Source organism: Macaca thibetana, chromosome 1 (assembly GCF_024542745.1).
Source record: "Macaca thibetana thibetana isolate TM-01 chromosome 1, ASM2454274v1, whole genome shotgun sequence".
NCBI classification, from domain to species: Eukaryota; Metazoa; Chordata; class Mammalia; order Primates; family Cercopithecidae; genus Macaca; species Macaca thibetana.
The window spans coordinates 95,639,158-95,661,280 of record NC_065578.1 but is presented as its reverse complement, the minus strand read 5'-3'; the positions used below and the strand labels follow the sequence as shown (position 1 = coordinate 95,661,280).

General features: G+C 37.9%; 1 protein-coding gene and 1 non-coding gene across 2 annotated transcripts in view; both read right to left on the bottom strand.

Moving 5' to 3' along the window:
• The window catches only part of PTBP2 (polypyrimidine tract binding protein 2), an 843,808-nt gene that overhangs the window by 572,859 nt on the left and 248,826 nt on the right, over positions 1 to 22,123 (bottom strand). The gene's annotated exons all lie outside the window — the stretch shown is intronic.
• LOC126944238 (U1 spliceosomal RNA) lies at positions 2,434 to 2,593 on the bottom strand. The gene has a single exon (XR_007721985.1). It is a non-coding gene; the product is annotated as a U1 spliceosomal RNA (small nuclear RNA).

Below are 22,123 nucleotides of genomic sequence, written 5' to 3'. Positions count from 1 at the left end.
ATAAAAAGTATAGGCAGAGTGTAGGAAACCACAAGGGATAATGCTGTTCCCCAAGGGGCCAGTAACAACAGCAGGACTGCCACCATTCCTAAGTGTGGTAAGGCAATAGGAGGGAGCAGCTACACCTGCTAGAACCAGGAAAGAGGAGGCATGTAGAGCAACTGACTGAGAAGAGCTATGACCTTCAGTATAAGGAAAGAGCCATCATCTGTGAAGACTGCGGGGAGAGGGGTAGAGGAATCACTGCTTCCCTCACTTTCTATTCTTCCAATCACCTGCCAGAGCTCCTCATGGGTTAAACTCAATGGGAAGTCAGAGAGAAAGGGAACGCTTTAACTTGTCCATGTAGATCAGCCTTCTCTGAGAGCGAATGCAGAAGGGAGGGGAGTGCATCTGGAGAGTGAAACAGAGGGTATCCAGCTTCGCCCTTATGCTCTAGGCATCAGATCCTCACACAGCCACTTCTAGGGACGGGAAGGAGTCTCTCTCGGTGTGTCTTATTAGTATTATTATTTTAGAGAGACTGAAACTTTCTCCGAAGCTTCACAGAAAATTCTCTCACAGATCTCATTTTCTGGTCCTGAATTATGTGTCAATTTTCTAGCTGCAAGGGAACTTAGGAAAATTATAGTAGTATCAGTCACTATAATGGGTGTAGGGGGATATGCAGGAAATCACAGCTCTGTGGGCAATCAGTAGTTGTGCATGTTATAAGAATAATGCATTTCTTTTCAAAACGTAGAAAATATCTAATAAATGGCTATTACTAAAAAGACTGGCCACACCAAGTGTTGCAAGGGTGTAGAGCAGCTAGAACTCTCATAATCTGGTAGGAATGTAAAATGATACAACCACTCTAGAAAAAATACGAAAGTTTCTTAAAAAGCTAAATATACATCTACCATAGAATCCAGTAATTCTAGTTGTAGATATTTACCCACTAGAAGTTGAAGCGTATGTTAGTAAAAAGACTTACCAACAAATTTATAGTATTCTTATTTCTAATAGCTCCCAAATGAAAACAACCTAAATGTTACTAAACAGGGGACAGGATAAACAAATTATGGTATATCCACACAATGAAGTATAATTCTGCAATAAAAAGAATGAACTATTGGTACATGGATGAATCTCAGAATAACTATGCTGAATGAAATAAGTCAGCAAGAGAATATATACTATCTGAATCTATTTAATAAAAAAAACTCTAGAAAGTAAATACAAAGTCATCTGTAGTGATGGAAAGCAGTGGTTTCTTGGAGTGCAGGAATGAGGAACAGATGGGTGAGGGAGGACAAAGGGGCATAGGGAAACTTGGAGGGGTAATGAATATGCTGATTATCTTGTGAAGGTTTCACAGGTCTATTCATATGTCAAAATGGATCAAATTGTACACTTTAAAGTGTATACATTAAAATATATGCAGTTGATATGTCAATTATAATACAATGCTGTTTTTGAAAAAAATTAATTTTAAAAACTAATCAAATACAGAAATTTTAAGATTAAAGCATTGTGTAAGTCAAGGTATTTTGTGGCAGTCATGAATTGCAGTTCGCACCAGGTATCTGAGTAGAGAAGGTCACAGTTTCCCTGCTGAAGAATTCTCAGTAAAAGCCTATGTGGCCCGGCCAGCCAGAGCTCTGAGGACTAACCCCTTACACGGTCACAGGGTCTGGCCAGGGTCTAGTATATGAAGGAAAAATTACATAAATTTTCTTTCTTTCTTTTTTTCCTTGTTGATGATGTATACAAGTAGTTTCTGTACCACTTTTTATTTGAGCATTGAGCATCCTGGACTGGTGAATGATATTTATCTTTTTCTTTTATTCCCTCTCTTGTTTTCCTTTTTTCTATCTTCAGGAGATTTTCTCATCTTTGTCTTTCAACTCTTCTGTTGAATTTAAACTTTTTTTCTATTATAATTTTACTTTCCAAGGCTCATGTTTCCTCTGTGTTCCTTAAAAACAAGTCCTCTGTTCTTGTTTCATAGTAATAGTAGTTTCCTTATATTGCTAATGATTATGAGTCATAGTGATGTCTTTTCCTCTTTAACTTCTCTCCTTTCGTTATCTCTGTTCTCCAAGTAGTGTCCACTTTTGATTGTTTTGGACTTTATAATTTTCCATTGTCTGATCCTTGATGGTTCATGTTTAAGAACAATTTTTTTTTTTTAAAGGCTGGTTGGAAATTCATGGTGTGAGATTAGCTGACTGAAGTATTTACTGCAGGGGATCTGGCAAGGCCGTTTATTTAAAGAACCCCAAATGTTGTATTCTTTGTCTCTTTGGGAGCAATCCATTCCCCAGTCCTCTACTTAGGCTGAAAGCCTGATTGCCTGTGTTCTGGGAACGACAAAAGTAATTGGATCCCCGATTTCAGGGATCATATGCAGACATTCACATAGGCTTTCTTTTTTCTTTTTTTTAACCAAGGGAGAAGCAAACGCAGTCTCCCACTACCACAAATTATGCAGATGAATTTCCCAAATGTGGGTAAATCACAGGGTCAACATATCTGAAATGCAGCATTTAAGCCTCACTCTGGGAAAACCACCTTTGTGATAAGGGTATCTCCCCCGCCAGGTAAATATGCACATACGCTTTCTAAGTTCAGTGTGTAGAACCCCTGATCTTAACACTCACTCCCTGTACGGAGAACCTCTGCTATATTACCTCCAGGGAATGTAACTTTATTCTTTCATTGTACTGAGAGGAGCAGATGCCCAGCTGTGTGAGGTTGGGAAGGGGCTCTGACTACTAGGCTTTTTAAAATCAATCCTCCTCCTCAGAGTCTTCTTCACCTCTTCCCTGTTTCTACAGAGGTTGAGGCTTTCAGAGGACTCTGCAACACAAAACATGTTGGATTTTAGCTTTCTCTGTTGCTAGTTTATGATTCCATTCTTTTTCAGGTCTGCAAACTCCTTTACCAATTGTTGCTTTGTTTTCCAACCTCCAAAATGTTGCTGTTGTCCCCTCTCCAAGTCACCCCCTACTTGGGTGTATACCTTAAGAAATGCCTTTTCTGATGATTAGGTGTAGTTTCACAATGGAGCGATGTTAGCTGTGGAGTGACATGAGCTTTTCTATATCTGTGGACATGGTCCTGATCTACCTCCTGTGGTTCTTAACCATGGTGGAAGTCCCATCAGTAGGCATCTGTGACAGACTGTGACCAGCTGAACTACGGAACAAATAAGAAGGTTCGAGTGCAACCCTCCTATTACAAGAAGACAAAGGGTTTAGATTATATCCTTTTCTGGTCTTTACTTAAACAATATGCATGAGAGAAACAGCAAGATTATATATTTTAGCAATAATTAAAAGTAGTAAAAAGTCAAATTAAAATTTTTCAGTTTTTGTAGAAAATTTATCTAATCTATAAACAGATAAGATAGATATATTTAATTTGTATAATGGGGCTGGTAAGATTAAAAACATAATTTTTTCTCAGAGTGGTATCCCAGAGCTGTCCTCCAGCTACATTCTTGCCTTATGTACTTTCCTGTGTTTAGGATGAAAACACAGATGTTTTGGTGTATAAGCCTGGATGCATATCTATAATAGTATCAATATTCTGTTACATGATTAGACGGCTCTTCTGTACTATTTGGGTGTGTTCCCGTTATAGAACTATTTCCTTCTCACTAAAAACCACAGATTCTAAAACTTAATTGAACTGATCAATGCCTCTAGCTAACCAACATTTGTCACATTTCCAGTGGCTTTGGAATTATTGCAAATTAATTACCGATTTGTCTTGAGTTATGATTCATTGTAAAGTACTTAAAACCAGTAAAGACAGAAAGACCTGCCATTTAGTACAGAGGTGTCTCTGGAGCTTCTTAGCACTATGAATTGTTGTGTGAATTTATATGGATAAACCAAATGAGGTTGTTTATGAGAAACTTATTCTCAAAGTTCATAAAGGCTTTAAGGCTGGAACTTGGCTGCTGATGGCAAATGCACAAGTAGATGTAAATGTAATTCAACCATTAAAATCTGAAACCATAAAAGCAAGGAAATTCACAGTTAAAGGAGGAAATGGGTTGTGCAGTGCATTCTCCAGCCGTGATGCACAATGGGGTGTATTAAGGAATTGGAGACACCCCATAGTGTGAGACGTTCAAGGCATCTCTCATGTTTCATCCCTAACAGATTTCTGAGCATTTATGGACTTGAATATTGCTTCTAAAGTACCCTCTTTTGGGAGGAGCCTAGAAAGGAAAGAAACTTCTGTGTTTTTCCTTCATTATTACCATGTAGCCAGGGATGGAGGTAGGAGGGGTGGATTCACACGGTGTGAAAGAATTTTGGGCTAGTAATCTAAAACATTGATGTTCTGGCTGACTCTTCCTCTAGGATTTCATGAATTCATGATGCTGTGTGCAGTCCTCAGTTTAGGCAAAACTACAGAACAGAGACTTAGTGTAGCCCTGCATGCTCTGTTCAGCTTGGATGTACAGAATTTAATTTTTTATCAACATGAGAGCTATTTGGAACAATGGGAAATTGTTTTCCATTTCTACTTCTCTCAACTGTAGAAAAATAAAATCTCAATTTGGCTTTCTGTGAATGGCTGGTTAGTGACGAATAGAAAGTCTTAGAAATGACCTAACTTGCATATATTTTGTGGTTTCAAAAAACTCCTCATTTAAAATATACATTTTTTAAAAGTCAGTCTTTAAAAGTGACATGCTTTTTAGATGACCTAGTAAATATAATAGCTCAACTGAAGGGAAGAGTCATCTTGCAAAGTGCAGCCTAGAAGGAAGTCTTTCCATTGCCTGAAAATGTAAGGCTGTTGGGAAGATGTCAACTGCTGTCTAGAGAAACAAAGGATAAGTGTGTTTTGTTTTTTAAAAAACAAAGTTTCATTATACAAGCTTGTGTATTCCACATCTGAATTTGAAATTAATCAGGATAAGAGGGCCTAAAGTACAGGGAGAAAGATAGTTGAAATGGCAAATGATGAACCAGGTATGTGATTGATGTCATGTGAATAGCCACTGTTTTAATAAGCCAAGGAGCCTGTATTGGCCACCACCATGATATAAAAAACATATGGCCATGTGCATTTAATGTCTTAAAAATGACTCCACCCCTATCATCTACACCAAAAGAAAAATGTTTATAATAATACATATATTGACTTCTGCTTTCTAGTCAATAACAAGATTTATTGTCCCACTCTTCAGTCAATTTTAACCTCTTTGGGTCAACAAATCTTGATATTGATCTCAACAGAAGTCAATACCTGCTTATTACTTACCTCCACATTTAGACGCCTACCAACAATTCTTATGGGCATTCCTTTGACACAGAAAAGTGAATACTGGCTGTCTACTTTCTATACAAGATGTATTTCTGTGGGCTTCATATAGAATGTCACTTTTATAAGCCTAAAGTCAGATCTAGTTATAAAACAAAATGAGAAAAAAAGATAGATGGTTTCCAATATCTGTAATTATGAACTAGACAGAGGTTTAGTATTCCCTTATCATTTCCTAAATAATAAAATCATGATCTTTTATATTAATTATGCTCTAGTCATTTCCTACATCAAAGATAATTAGGCAACATGATATTTTTCATTCACCAAAGAGAGAACACAATAAATATTTTTGACAATGAAACCTTAATGTGGTATAAGGTTAAAATAAACAATAATAAATAAAATAAATAAATAGTATCTCAAATGTTTTTAAAAACAAGAAAAGCAGACTAGTTATCCATTCCAGCAATTACCCAAATGTCTGCCAACCTCTAACCTCTAAATGTTGACTTTAGTCAAAGACATTCTAGGTTAGATAACTAAGTAACTATCAGGAAGGGAGTTTTGTTTGTTTGTTTGCTTGGCAACTGAAAAGAAATGATGATCAAGGAAGCAGCCTTGCCTGGAGTTTTTAATGAATGTGAGACAAGCCCTACCAAAGGCAATTATTAAACCATCCCCCAAAGTTGTTTGTTCCATGTACAAATGCAGTCCTGGTTCCATAAGACCTCTAGGTGTAAAACAGCATCATCAGCCTTCTTGCCAGCCTCACCTGTTGAAATATTAAAAAGGAAGAATAAAACACCAATATGTACAAACCCAGGGGCAGGCAAAGCAAAATACACTCAAGGCTGTAAGAAATTAATTTTTCAAATTCAATAAATAAACCTTCATTGCATACCTATGTTAAACTGCTTAAAATTAAAATTCAAGAATACTTATATTTTGTACTGCTCTTGAAATACTTTACCCTCCCTAGACTGACTCACACACACCATAAAGTACACATTTAAAACTTATGTTTTGCTGCAGGCTAAATGCCAATAAATAATAACAAAAAGGGAAGAAAAGAAAAGACTAATAGAGCCAGGTGACACAGATCACTTTATCAGCAGCCCAAGTTTGCTTCTGTACAGTCCTATTTTCCAAATAATATAACTGTGAACAAATTTGCAGAAACTAAAAATGCAACATTAGGAGAAAAAAGAACACTTAAGTACATAAATGTGTGTTAATTCCAAATACGTATACACTTTCATAATAACTGAAAGTTGTTTTGTAAAAGATGTGAAAGCATGTCCTTTCAATAGCCACTACTAGTGTGTTAATCAATTTTTACAAGCTTTGTCTGAGAGAGTTAATTTTTCCGAACGATGTCACTAATTTCACATTGTGCTTCTTGAATAAACTCATTAGCTTCCCCTGTAAGTCTTAGTTTCTATTCACCAAAATTACCTGCTCAAAAGTGACAAATACAGTAGGGAGAAAAAATAAAGCCTGTTGTTGTACTGACTCTGAATTCCTTTTGAAAACTTAATCACTTAGTTTGTGAGTTTAGACCCAACTCTACGGTCATCTTGCAGATTCAGTTCTCATTTTTTCCTCCCCTCTCCCCACAGAAATCAGGAGAACTAGGGTCATGTGCCCTCCATACAACTTTGCAAGGATGGACATGTGAGAAGACTAAGTGAGCAGGACAGTGGTGAAATGGCTATATTGTCTGATGTTTTTAAGGCTAATTTGTTAAGGACTTAAGAAAGGTGAGGAAGAAAAATTGTTTTTCAAACTCGACACTATTGATATCTTGAGTGGAGAATTCTTTGTTAGAGGAGAGAGGAATTGTCCTGTGCGTTGTAGAATGTTTAACAGCATTCCAGATCTCTGACAACAAAATGCCAGTAATACCACCCTAGTAGATGTGACAACCAAAAGTATCTCCTGACCTTGCCAAGTGTTCCATTGGTGACAGAACTTTCATACCAAGATACATTCTTATATGGAAGTAAAGCATCAAAAAATATTGCAAAATCATCGATTACTGTAACCATGAGGGACTGGTTAAATTGAGGTAGCCATTGTGAATTACTGTAGACAAAACAAACCCCACAATTACTGAATCATCTCTTCAAATGTGTTTATTCTTATGAATTGAGTCCTAGTTCCATAAGACCTCCAGATGTCAAACAGAATCACTAGCCTTGTATTAAGTGAAAGCACAGAACAGCATCTTTGAAAGTCAAGTCTGCAAGTCCATATTGAGAGTTGAATCTGAGAATTTCAGAACTGGAAGGAATCTTGGAGAACATCTATACAAATATTGTCTTTTTACTGATGGACACTGAGTCTAGCCAGCGTATCAGACTTATCTAACATTACGTAGCTAGTTAGTGGTAGTGGTGAGATAAGAATCCAAATCTTTGAAATCCAAATCCAGATTCTTTCTTCTATATCAAAGTATAGGTCTATTTAGTATGGTAGGTTACTGAAGTTTTTCATTGAATGTTTTTCAGCCCCATTCATATATGTAAGTTTAAAGCATGGTAATAGTCTAGTTAAAATTTGCTTCAAATTTTTAAGAATCAGATCTTATGGCTTTGATTATCATCTCAGATAATTTTCCAGACGTCAGCTTTTATTTAGTTATAGGCATGTTCATCTTGAGATCCATTTTAAAGCATCTTGGCACTTTCTTTTGGAAAATGTTATGTCATAATAATGAAATATTATTAGTTATTTCCACTTAAATATTTTTGAATCTCCTAAAACTTATTCTTCCTTCAAATCTCTCTCTAGTTTTCCCTAACTCTATTATTCTCCTAGTTTAAAAATTTACATTACCTTTTACTAATTTTTTTTCTGAACACACAATAGCCAAACAATTTCTAAATCCTATTATTCCTTTTCTTCATAGTCTTTTTGAAAAATAATTATTTCTTTTCAGATCCATTGCTATCGGACTGTAGAGATCCTTATCAGTATGTCTACAGACTAGTAAGCTGAGACAAATGTATTTTGCTATATTTAGTCTTTTCTCCATCTACTACCCAACTCACTTTGCATATGACCATCTGAGGATTCTTACTAAAATATTTATGTCATAAATCCACCAATAAGTAAATATTCATTGAACAATTCCTGGGTCAAGTTAATGTTTTAGACACAAAAGATGAGTAGAAGTGGTGGGGAGAGGAGGATTTGTAGCCAAAAAAATTTTAAACGAGCTTCCTGCTTCTATGAGTTTATATTTCAGTTGAAATGCATATTGCAGTAAACTGAAAGGCTTAATGCAAGAGCACACATACATGCAAATAGGTAAATACAGAAACTTGACATTTGCCATTTCAAATTTCTGAGATGTTTATCCTGATTTCCAGTTCAAAGATGAATCTTAGTGATAGCTTGAAAAGTAATAACTATACACATGTATTAACCTTTATAATCCCATTTGTGATCATCTCAACACTTTGTTCTTTCCCATGTGTGCTTGTTACAGCAACCAATTTTCCAGTAGTAGCAACCAATGTGCAGTAGCAGCTGATGTCCCCATCTGTTTCTGCTTGCTTTCAATTAAATAAATCATTGTATCACATGCTCAGGCTGACCAATGAACCCTTGGCTAAGGCAGTTTTGAGAGGGACCTTCCAGCAATGCAGAAACTATTGGCGCAGACCAATATTTATTCAGGGATATTTATTCACAAGTCACCCCTCCATCAGGGTTCTATCTTCTAGGTTTCCATTTTCTGTCTTCCTGTTAAAGAAGGAACCCAGACACTTACTTGTAAGATAGTAGAGCAGAAATATAGGAAAAAATGAGGCTCTGAGAGCCTATCCAAACTGCCTTAGTTTGGCCTAAGCTTTGGATGGTGATTTAGCATTCCTGTGTAATAAGTGCCCTTTTAGTTAAAATTATATATTCCCTTATTAAAAGATGGTTGAGATGATCACTTCTGTGTGCAAGACACATTTCTTCTCTGGTGGTCCATCCTCAACTTTTCTAGAAATATCTCCCCTTGGCATTCACATTTTTAACATAGGAGCAATGATTTTATACAATATGACTCTGCCCCACAGAGGGTCACAGTTGATATATAAGAAGTTAGAACCCGGATCAAACTGGGCCACTGAACCCCTTCTCTGAGATTGTGAATTTTAGAGTGAGAGCTCTGGCATTGTCTCCTGAAACCAAAGATGTTAATTGTAAATTAATCTGAGAATTCCTCATATTAATTTTATGCCATAGAATGTAAATTAACTGATTTACACAAGGAGAAAGAAAAATGGAGCAGATAAATAAAAAGGTACATTGACTAGAGATAAAGAAAATCCTGAATTCTTCTATTCCTGGATAGTTCCTGAGCCCAGTTGTATTACTGACATTTCCGTAGCTTAGATTTCCCCTGGATTCTATGGGACATCTCATTATTCTCCCAATAAATTCTCCTATTTCTGTAAAGCTTTTCAAGCTGGATTCCTGCCACCTGTAATTAAAATATGTATCGTGAATACATTTTGCCTCCTGCAAGTCCATTAGAGGAAAATGTTGTAGTGTTGAATAGAAACCAATCTAAAAGCCATGAATAAACAGTCACGTATACAAACACACAGATGCACACACAGAGGTGCTAAAAGCTAGGCCTATATAAGTTTAGATTCTATCTTACAAAAAATAAAGGTTACAGTAGCAGCATTATTAAGAAGAAGCAAATTAGAGTTCACCATGTCATTATCTGGTTCAAAACATTTACTTGTATCCTGTTATCATTAGAGTGCAAACTTTTGAGTCTGGGTTTCAAGGTCTCCTAACAGAAGCCCCTAAGCCACCTGTGGCAGTACTTGCCATTATTTCTACACGATTCCTCCCTACCCATTCTCAGCTAAGTTCTTTTGCCATGCTTCCTGCCTGAGAGGCCCACCTCTTCCTCTATGTCCAATAAAACTCTTATTTGTCATTCTTCTGGGCCACATTTTGTTTCTACCTCCTGAGTTCTTGAGTCCACAGAAAGATCTCCATTCTCTGAAATCTTAGAACTCTTGTTATTTTAACCACTTCTTTAACATTTACTACTTGTACCATATATAATTAGTCAACTATTTCAGAGGCCTTGGTTTTAATTCCTCCTGGGATTTTTTTTTTTTTTTTTTTTTTTGAGACAGAGTCTCGCTTTGTTGCCCAGGCTGGAGTGCAGTGGCCTGATTTTGGCTCACTGCAAGCTCTGCCTCCCGGATTCATACCATTCTCCTGCCTCAGCCTCCGGAGTAGCCGGGACTACAGGCGCCTGCCACCACGCCTTGCTAATTTTTTTGTATTTTTTAGTAGAGACGGGGTTTCACTGTGTTAGCCAGAATGGTCTCGATCTCCTGATTTCGTGATCCACCCGCCTCGGCCTCCCAAAGTGCTGGGATTACAGGCGTGAGCAGCCGCGCCTTACCCCTGCTGGGAGATTATACCTAAGCTCTTTGAGGGCAGAGACCATGCCTTTCTTTTTACAACACTTCCTCCCTTCCCTGAATCCACTGAAAGTGAGCATTTGGTAGAGTGTATTTTATTTGAATTAACACATACAAGAGTAAAATATAGCATATTCCCTAAGGGAACCAATTATAAATTTTGTTTAAAGGAGCATTAAAAAGTTAAAATAAAAAACTCACATTGGCAGAAGATAAAAAAGTTTTAACCACCAGCTGCTGCTGATATAGGGACATTTGATAATGAAAAACAGAAATAAATCTTAAAGGAAAAGAGCTTGTGAGTGAATTGGAAGGGATGATGGTTAAAGAGAGGGAGAAAACATACAAATCCTGTAATATACTTATTTTTTAAAAATCGAGTAAAGTCTGTGCATCCCCTCCCCTTGTAGATTATAAACTCCATGAGGCCAATTATCCCATCTGCCTTGTTCATCACAGTAAAGCCAATACCTGACTCTCAGTCGAGAGGGATCCAGTAAGCACTTCTGGAATGATAAACCACTGTTGTACAACCAGAATACATTTTAAAGTGAGTATGTCTATAGAGGTGATAGGCACTTGGTATAGTGCAAAATTTGCACTCAATTCCTGCAGTGGCAACTAGGGACTGACTGACACAAGCAAAGTATTAAAAATACTATTGATGAAATTCGTATAGTGAGGGAGAAAACCTCTGTACCGTGGAGGCTAAAGCCGCATTAGTTGCAGGCAGGAAGACTGACAGCTGTCATTGACAGAGGGACTCTGATAAAAAAAGGAATGATCAAAGCAACATTAGACAACATGGAACTAGAACAATGCAGATGAGCAGAGGGCATAAAACTGATGTGAAGAGTGGACATAGAAGAGACTCAAACTAGTACCAAAGAGGAATGTTCCCTAACTTCTCCTACTTATGGGTTTTAATAGAATCTTAGTGAAGAAAAATGATAGTTTTATCAGTAAGCTTTTTCTAGATTTTACTTCAGAAACAAATGACCCTCAACTCTAAGTGGCTTAAGACCACACAGCTTGACCACATTTTAGGTTGGCTGTAGGTCTGCTGAAGCCCTGTTTACTTTCTCTTTATTCTAGAACACTGGCCAATATAGCAGCTATTATCTGGGATCCTGCCAAACTTGAATTGCCAAATTTAGCAAATGAAAATACAAAACATCCAATTAAATTTGGATTTGAGATAAATAGTGAATGATTTTTAGGTACAGAAATATGTCTCTTGCAATATTTGGGATAGACTTATGCCAAGAAAGGTTTGTTGTTTATCTGATTCTGATTTAATCATGTGCCCTGTATTTTTTTTTTCCCCTGGCAACCCTTTGCCAGATTCATGAAAGACGAAAAAGAAAAATGTGACCTTATGAAGGCTTTTACACCTTTTACTCAGAAGTGGCATTTGGCGGGTGCAGTGGCGCATGCCTGTAATCCCAGCACTTTAGGAAGCCAAGGTGGGCAGGTCACTTGAGGTCAGGAGCTTGAGATCAGCCTGGCCAACATGCTGAAGTCCCATCTCTACCAAAAATTACAAAAATTAGCCGGGCATGGTGGTATGCTTGTAATCCCAGTTACTCGGAAGGCTGAGGCACGAGAATCACTTAAACTTGGGAGGTGGAGGCTGCAGTGAGTCGAGGTACTGCAACTGTACTCTAGCCTGGGTGACAGAGTGAGATCCTGTCTCAAAAAAAAAAAAAAAAAAAAAAAGAAAAAAAGAAAAAAAAGGCATTTGACACTTCCATTCTTCTCACTCATTGGTCAAACAAGGCACATGATTAAACTAGTATTATTGGGGTAAGAGGCATTATCCTCCCTTAGAGATAGGCCTGGAAAAGAGCAGCCATATCAAAGGATATTACTCATTTATATTATGTGTTTGTGAGTGCATGTGGGCATGCACACATTGGAATAGGGCTGCTTTCATCTCTATAAAGGAGCTACAATAACTCCTTCCGCTAGTGTTAAGAAGTAGCAGGAGCAGGAAGGGCCGCTTGACATCTATACCCTCTCATTCTCTGAGCTGTCAAGGGAACAGCAGTTCCTGAAACTGTTCCAGTTGAGGGAACCACTTTAGTTTGACAATGAGGGGTCATTTCTGTTAGGCTGATTGCCTTAGATCTCGTTATTTTAGGGCAAGGCCCTTGATACTGGTGAGTGAGCAGTGACCAAGAAAGCAATCTGAGTGGGAGAAGAAAGTGGTTTGCTAGCAGAGGCTAACGCATCTCTGAAGGGTTCACGTTTGCCTGTGGCATCTTCCACACCTCCTTCTTGGGGCCACCTTCCTTCTTTACACACTCATTAGCTGGCTCTTCTTTGTAACTATTTTTCCAATTAAGGCACTCCTTGTTCACATTTCACTGCATGTCAAACGATATTTTTCTAGAGGAAAGGGTGATGGTAGATAGAGAGATGAGCTGGTGACACAAAGGATTTTCCTGGTTCCCACAGCCTTCTTCGTTTGGCCCAAAGTCTTACATATATTCAAATTCTTTCATAAAAAACTAATTGCTAACTTTCTTTATTCTTTTGTGTCTATAAGAATTCATCGTTTACTTAGTACAACGGGTGAAAATTGTTCACATTTCTGAGGCCAATCATAATAGAATTAGATTCCTGAAATAGCCTGGAGTATGATAAATACATAGATCTACATGGACTTCTGTTCTGCTGAGTTTTTTCTTTCTGTTCAAGGCCATTTCTAAATATTATTTTCCTACTTCGTTATAATGTGCTTCATATTCAGAGTTTGCCTAAACAGGACGTTTGGCTAATGAAGTGAGATAATGGGGAATTAAATGGTTTTCAGTGTGAAGAGAACAACGTTATTTACAGGGTATATTGCTGATTAAGATTTCTTTTTCTTTTAAAAGAGACAAAATGATAATTAAGCTCCTCAAACACGAAGTTATTCCCAGCTTGTGATATGGTGTGATCACATGGGATTTCCTAATTTAATACCAATCACACATTTGAATGGGCTGGTATAAAATGAACTTAGACACTGGTTGTCACAATTGCTGATGATAGGTGTGAATATATAGGCGAAAAGTGTGGTTCATCTAAAAGCATATGAGTTTATCCAAAACTTCACAAGTATCTTTATTTGAGTGGAATTACTTCATCACAGTGCTATCAGCATGTAGAAATAGAAATGAACTATGTGGCTTTTGATTTCAAGCACTGGGAATTGGCAAAATGTTTGTTTCAGATGATGGGGCAAAACTTGCAGATATTAAAAAATACATAAAAATAAACTAGGTGCTACAGGCCACAGTAAACCTCACCTGATCCCATTATTAACTCACTTTACTTTGAATATATTAATGTCTTGAAAATTTTCAGCTTTCCTTAAAAATATAAAGTATTGATAGTTTTCAGTTGTGTGTGTGTGTGTGTCTGTGTGTGTTTATAATACATGCAAATTACTCTGTGGCTGAGAATTAAGGTTCCAGAACTCGAAGGAGCATTTTAACATCATCTCATTCTAGGGTGGCAGAATCTGGTCCAGGTCCTGCTGGTCCAGGTCCTTGCCTCTGGCAGATGTTGATGAATAATGGAAATTTTTTCTGCGGAGCACAGACTGAGAATCACAGTCCTTTTTAAAACAGCAGTGCAAACCTGGGCAACATAGTGAGACCCTGTCTCTACAAAAAATTAAAAAATTAGTTAGGTGTGGTGGGATGTGCCTGTAGCTACTCAGGAAGGTGAGGTGGGAGGATGGCTAGAGCCCGGGAGTTTAAGGCTGCAGTGAGCATGATCACACCACTGAACTCCAGACTGGGAGACAGAGTAAGATCCCATCTCAAAAGCAAAAACAAACCAACCCAAAAAGACACAGGAGTTCAGGTAGCACTAGCAACTGGTCTGAGTTGACCTGCAAGAGGCAACCACTTTGCTATTGCTGAGAGCCCAACCCCTTCATCTTACAGGAGAGGGTGCTGCAGTGGGTCGGATTTGATTTGCAAGTCCATCATACATCCACTTCACCAGGCTGTTTAGGCAATTTAATTTAACACAGATACTTTTGAATGACATTTTCTTTTTGTATGGCAATATTGATATAGAATATTATATAATCATTATCTCTTCCAAAATATTAGAAAAGGAGAAAATTGTCTTTTATTTAGCATACATAATTAGTGAAAAAAGGGAGGTGCATAAAAACAGAAAAACAACCTAGAGACATTTCGTGAGTAATTCAAGCAAATTTCAGCATTGTTCTAAGCATTTTATATTGTCAGTTGTTTAAAATGATTTGGGGGTGGGGAGAGAAAGACATAGACTTTGAAATGGCAGATTCTGTATGTAGAGGACCTAGTGTGGATATTCCTGAGCCTAAGACTGATCTAATCAGTAATCTGCCATCTGATGATGCATTGTGCTTCTGAAGAAAACAGGAGGTAAATAAGAACTAGGAGACAGAGGGAACCCAACATTCTTGTTAAGCACCACAAGATGGGAAATCTGTATTTTCACTGTGTGACTCAATACCTTCTGTGCATATTGTCCCACGTTGGGAAAATAGCTCTTAGTGCTTTTTTTTCAGTTTTGAATTTAGTGGAGTGTATACAAAGAAAGATTTATTTTAGAAGTACCTGTGTTGTAGTCTCAACTTCTGGGGATGCAATGGCAAAAGCAGGGTAGCTCAGGGTGTAATTGGTAAGCAAAGAAGCACATTTTCAGTTTATTCAGCTTCCTGTGATTATAACTCCCCTGCCTGGGCTTCCTACCCACCCTCCCCAATTAGTTGACGCACTCTTCATTCTTCTGAGGTACCCTCTGTCGCTGGTCTCTTAAGACGTGGATTAAAATCTGTCTGGTGAGAATCTGATAATGTCATTATTATTGAAGTGTAAATGACTAATAAAATGTTATCTTCTATAGAGACATTTGCATTTTAACAGAGACAAAGCCTTAAGCCAAAATAATCAGGGTCTTTTGTTTATTTTGTTCCCTTTGTACTTTTATCACACTAATCTTCCTATGTTGAGAAAGACAGTTAAGAGTAATCTTCAAAGGTTGTCATTATGTAAGTCGAGCAGCTTTGATGGGTTTGGGGATCAACTAGCCACAATGATGCATCTAGTTTTAAATGTAGAAATAAATTTTGTCCCATGAAAAATATTTTTTTTTTCTGTTTGCCCTCAGTATAAGGAACTCTCTATTTTTGTGATTTGATTGAAATGGTTACAATTTCCTCACTGTCCCCCACCCAGAGGGGTAGTCTCTTTTTTGAGATCTCTTCCTTCTCATAATGTGATTCTCAACCCTTCACAAAGACCTCTTACCCTCCCTCTCCAGGCTGGGGCCCAGAGCATGCTCCCATTAGAAGTATCATGCATAAATGCTATTTGACAATCATTGCTTTCTCTCTCCATCCCCAACCAAGACTCTTTCTCATATTCCTAAATGCATTTTGTAAACTGTAAAGTGTTAAACAAGAGTAAATATACATTCTCTCTGTGGTTATATTATCATTTCAAATTTTTATGGAGTCAGGAGAAACTGACATTGGGTAATCAGATTTTCATGGACTGGATTATTAAAAGTGAGTCAAATAAAAGAGTTTGTTAGTATTTGCAGGGACATATTCTTAAACATATACTTTGGTGATAGCTGTCATTAAATGTTTAAACTTCTAACTAATAAATTAAAATGACACTAGAAAAGTACAGGGAAAAAACTTAAAAGGAACATGTGGCTTAAGTTTTGATTATTATACGACTAAAACTTCAGCTGGGACAAACTCCAGCAATATTGCAAACTGTAGGCAGGCTAGTGAAGAAAAAAGGACAAACTGACTCATGTACTCTGCATTTGGCAAAAAAGATTGTTGAAGTGAAAAAGAAAATAGTGGAGTAGAATAAGACCTCTAGAAGAAATACAGGACTGAAATCTTGTGCATTTCCTCAATCTGAAAGGGAAGGCAATTATTTCTTGTTTTAAGTGGATGCTACTTCTCTTGAGGCTGTCCATGGTCCCTTCCTGAAACAAACACATTTACGAAGTGACCACTGGGTATGTGGCAATGATCTAAGAACTGAGGGATATGGAAAATTGTGGATTGATCTTTACTCTTGCTGAGCTTCCTATCCTTTCTCTCAAAATGTGTGCCCAGTGTTAGTAATGCAGATCAAATGACCTTCCACCAACAGGGAAATTGGTCAAGGGCTTAAACAGGTTGAATACATTTCTGTGTGTGTACTTACTCCCCCCTTTAAAAGCAACATATGAAGGAAAGATGCAGAGCAAAATATCTAGAAATACAAATTTCAAAATCAAAATAGGAAATGAATCACTACAATTGCAAGAACAGACATCGACAAATGAGATGCTGCAATGTGTTTTCCCTCTGGACCACTAGTCCGAGGGGAAAAAAAAAGAAATCTAAGCTTAAGCCTTCATGCAACCAAATTGTTCAGGTGCCGGAAGCGTTATGCCTTGGGATATTTTGCCAAGTAAGTGGTGTTTCACTCTACACTAAAGAAAACCGCGTTCTTTCTCACACTCACCAAAAAATGAAAAAAAAAATCACACCTCTATTCAGAGCCCAAGTTGTCGTCAGAAAGGAAAAGGTTGGAGTTCATTTATCATGTGCATTTCTATGGCTACAAAGATAATTGGGTTGATTCCATCTAGCCTTTGCTTCTCTCACATTTTAATTGAAAAGCCTCCAGAGTGTTGGAAGCACAGAGCTGGCCTGAGACTTGAGGAGACTTCAGGTAAGGCAGCGATGGACTAAAATGACAACCAGAAGACAGACTAAGCGGTCTGTTGGACCAGGAGCCTGTTGTGTTAAGGCTCAAAACTTACTGGGAAAGGGGCTGACGGGGGAAGCCATACATTCTGTATCTATTTTCTGCTAGGAAATCCAGGTTTCATTTCTGGCTACATTTAATTTAACATTTTTATCAAAGCATTTGTGTCAGAGTGAATACCTAGCTTTGGGACAGTTTTTAGCCTGCAGAATGTAAGCAAAGCCTGGTTGATTAAAATGAAGGGCTAGAGAGCAAATGGCATTGGCGTCAGCAGAGAGTGAAAGCAGTCTGTAACTTTTGGGCAGCGTTAAAATGGGCATACATTTAACATCATTTTCATTTTTCATCATCGAGCTCGCTCCTATTAAAACTTTGCAGGTTCAGTTGGTCAAGTTTTTATGATTGAACATATTCTCTAAGCAAGCTCAAGATGTGCTTAGGAGATTAATTTATAAACTCTTCTGACTCTGAATCTCCAAGGTTTATTCTGTCTATGTGTTGTTTGCATAATGCACTTTTGTACAGCTAAAGCACTACCTATAAAGGGATTATTTTCATATTCAGCACATTAAAAATCCAGCTCAATTCACAGATCCCATTCTGTGTTTATGCCTGAGATAACAGGTGAAAAGTATCTCATTACAAGTGTCCATGAAGCAAACATAAGAACGTGAATGTTTGGGGAAAGAATGTGCCCCTACTGAAATTAATTCCCCAATGGTTTTATTAAAGTCTGCAAATTGCATTATTTTCCCATCATATTTGAAATATTGCCCTCCTTTAATGCCTGCTCTAACCCATGCCATACCATCTTCCCTGGAGTGTCTAGACATGGTGTCTTAGATTTATGTGTATGATCTCAGTGTGTTACAACATCACTCCTGACTAATGCATTATTACAATACTTACAGATATTCCCAAGTGCCACTGTATTGATTAGAAAATCACCAATCTGCATATGCATACCATCTGTGCTGCAGAGAAGCAAAACATGCAGGATGACATTTGCCTTATTCGAAGGCAGATTCAGAAACCGCTAATAGAACGAAGAGGGAATTCTCTTTTGCAGGGAAGGGATTTGGCTTTTTTGAATAGAAAAAAAAGTGGATGATATGAATTTTTATAGAACTATACAGTATAAAGTGTTTAAATCTAGTCACCTTGCTCTCTTTTCAGGTATATGGAAAGCCTAGGTCTCAGCATACAAACAGCATGCTTAACCATTTAGATCCTGAAAGTGATACCATGTCAGGACCACTGGTGCCATGAAATTGATAAATCTCAGCTGAACTGCAGCAGCCCTTTGGTAGAAAAGCTGCCTGTAGTGAGCAGTCGGTTGTGTCTCAGTGGAAAGGCCGAAAGCATGCCTGCAAAAGATGAATGAGACACTCACCTACTGGGCTGAAATGCTTTTAAAGGACAGGAATCTGTTTATCTTTGATTGATTGTTCAGTCTGATACTTTCCTTTATAAAGTTTATTGACTACAAGCACATAAATCAAAGAAAAACAAATCACAGGTTCAATTTTGGGGGCATTGACATCCTGCCATCTCTGCAGCAACTGCTCATACAAGTCAAGGGGGCAGGAAGAAGGATGCAAGTAACTAGGGGAAAGAAATCACATGATGGAAATGGCCAATGAAGTCCTACCCTTATTATTCTCCTAATGGCTCTTTAGATGGCAAATGTCTTGATACATACTGCAATGCCAGTAGTTTAGGCAGCTGTTGGAATGTGGATGATGATAAAAAATGAAACAAAAACAACAAACTAATCTGAAAAGCAATTACAAGCAAATGACACTCAGATCTGCCATTTTTGAGTGTCCCCTATTATGGATCACCCAATTTGTCCCCAGTCTTATTTATTAAAGTACATGTATTCAACTCCTTCAATACTTAGGAAAAAATATAAAAATATTAAAGCAAAAATGATAATGACTTTTGAGTGAACTGAGAGAATAGCAGCAGGAGGCTCTAATCACATTCCCCCAGTTCTGCCCCATCGCAGTGTAAGAAAATGTTGCCATGCCAGCCTGGCCTAATGAGGAGCTCTTTCTACCAGGACTGTGGGGTGAATTCTACAGTGGTATAACCCAGATGGATTTGTGTTAGAAAGCCTAATGATGCATCACATTGTGTCTCCTTTTAAACTAAGTGTACACAGACTAGAATATCTACAAAAAGTGCTCTGTTAGTAGGGGTATGTGCCTTTCTCGCAATTTAGTTAGAACAACAACCAGTTTCTCACTGTGAAGAGTCAACAGCAGCCTTCTCAATTTGTTTTTTTGAAGTATCCTTGACACTGTTTTAAAAATTAAAAATAACTGCATTCTTTATTTCTTGTGCACTTCTCAAGTTTATTATTTTCAATTTGTTGCTTTTCAGTCAGATGAAAATTACTGCGGGACACTACAGAATTCAGAGTGGTGTTAACTTTTGGTGCCACAGGCCTGTCTCTGAACACATGTTCTATATTTCAAGTAAAATTAGAGAAAGAGAAGAGATGGGGTCAAAGAGGGAGACAGAAACCAGTCCTCTACATGCGGCTATCTGTAAGAATGTCCAAATGACCACCCCAGGTAGCAGGAATCGTGGTATAATATCTGAGCCATGGAAGGTAAAGCCAGCCCCAACTGACAGCAGCCATAGAAAATTGAGAGAAGGAGCCGGCTGCTGGGCAGAGTGTAAAATGCATCCTTGTTTCTCCCCTGCAGGAGCTCAGAATACCTCACAAGGCCTTCCCAAGAGCAAATATCACTTTGCAGTGGTCACCACTGTCAGAGTCACTAATGAGGCCTAATTGGAGGACACAGTCTGCCTGTGCACATTAGCATCTCTAAGTTGTCCCAATTAAGGAACAAGATACAACAGGGTGGGCATTGTTTGGATACTGGTGCCCCGCTTGGGTGTGCTGCGAGGAACAAGGCCAAAGGCTGAGTGCCTGCAACCACCCAATGTGTGACCTAATTGCTAATTGATGCACAACCTTAGGTGGCCTGCTGCTTCTTAATGATGTTTGAGACAGTTTGGGGTCCTAGAACAACAAGCTTGTTTTGGAACAAAGCCAACAATTTATCTTCATTTATCAGTGTTTTACCTGTGTTATCAGGAAACACACACACACACACACACACACACACACACTGCAGGATGGGAATAAGAAACAACTCAGTACTATACTGTAAGTAAAAAAGGCCCATTATCGTTAACAGGCAGAAAATCTAGTCTACTTTGGTGTGTAAAGCCACGTTAAAGAATATACTTCTGGAGCATCAAGGAAAAAAAGAGAAATGAATAGCACATTATGGATTAAAGAAGAGATCAAAGCAAGAATCTTTTAAAATTTAAGGAATTGATCTCAGAACCCCATGCCTATGAGAATGTCTTCATTATCACATTTGCCTCAGTCCATTTCTGGTCTTCACATTTTCAGGCAACTGTGGAATGAGGAGAAAAGTTTTAGATGGCTTACAAGGACTGAGGAAAGAGAGTTATTTTTGACAAGATAAAAACAAGAATAGACTGAAACCTTTTACTCATTACTTTATTCATTTAGTAATGAACGTTCCAGGTACTCATAGGCACTAGGGCTTACAGGATGGGTAAAACTGACTAATCTCTGATTTCACAGAATTTAGACATTAGCACACAAAAGTCATTCAGTGTAAGAGAAGTAGCAATAGTTGAATTTTATTATGTTTTTAAGAACATACTAGGGGAGGAGAGAATAATAACTCAATCTAGGGGTCAGGGAATTTCCTGAAGAAACTCTAAGACATTGAGGAGACCATTCCTCTGCCATTGGAATACAACTGATTTGTACTTTTCCTTAGAGTCATTGCATTAGTCCGTTATCACACTGTTATAAAGAAGTTTCGAAGACTGGGTAATTTATAACAAAAAGAGGTTTAATTGACCCACGGTTCCATATGGCTGGGGAGGCCTCAGGAAACTTACAATCATGGTGGAAGGCAAAGGGGAGAGAGGCACCTTCTTCACAAAGTGGCAGGAGAGAGAACGACTGAAGGAAGAACTTGCCAAGAACTTATAAACCAGCAGATCTCTTGAGAACTCACCCACTATTGCGAGAACAGCATGGGGGAAACTACCCCCATGATTCAGTTACCTCCACCTGGTCTCTCCCTTGACACGTAAGGATTATGGGGATTACAATTCGAGATGAGATTTGAGTGAAGACACAGAGCCTAACCATATCAGTCATATAAAGTGATATTTGGACTGGTTTTAAAATTCAGTAACATTTTATTTGACAAACATAGCATAGTGGTTTTTAAATACACCTGATTTCAAATGACTGATTTAAATAGGAAAAGGTGTGGATTTTGAGAAAAGATGAAGTAGAAAAATAGTAAAGAAAGGAAAAGAGCCAGGGAAAGGCAAGAAATAGTGAAAAAAGAAATGTCCCCACAGCAATGAGGACCCTCCACGAGAGACATAAAATGAAGAAGAAAGTAATTATCAGATACAGATAGGAAAGGAGCAGAAATAGAAGGAAAGAGATATGGACATGGAATAAGGAAATGGGAAACTGAAAAATATAAATTGCTCCAGGGGACAATTTCTACTTTTATATGAACTGATCTGGTTAGAGCTTCTGTGTTCCGC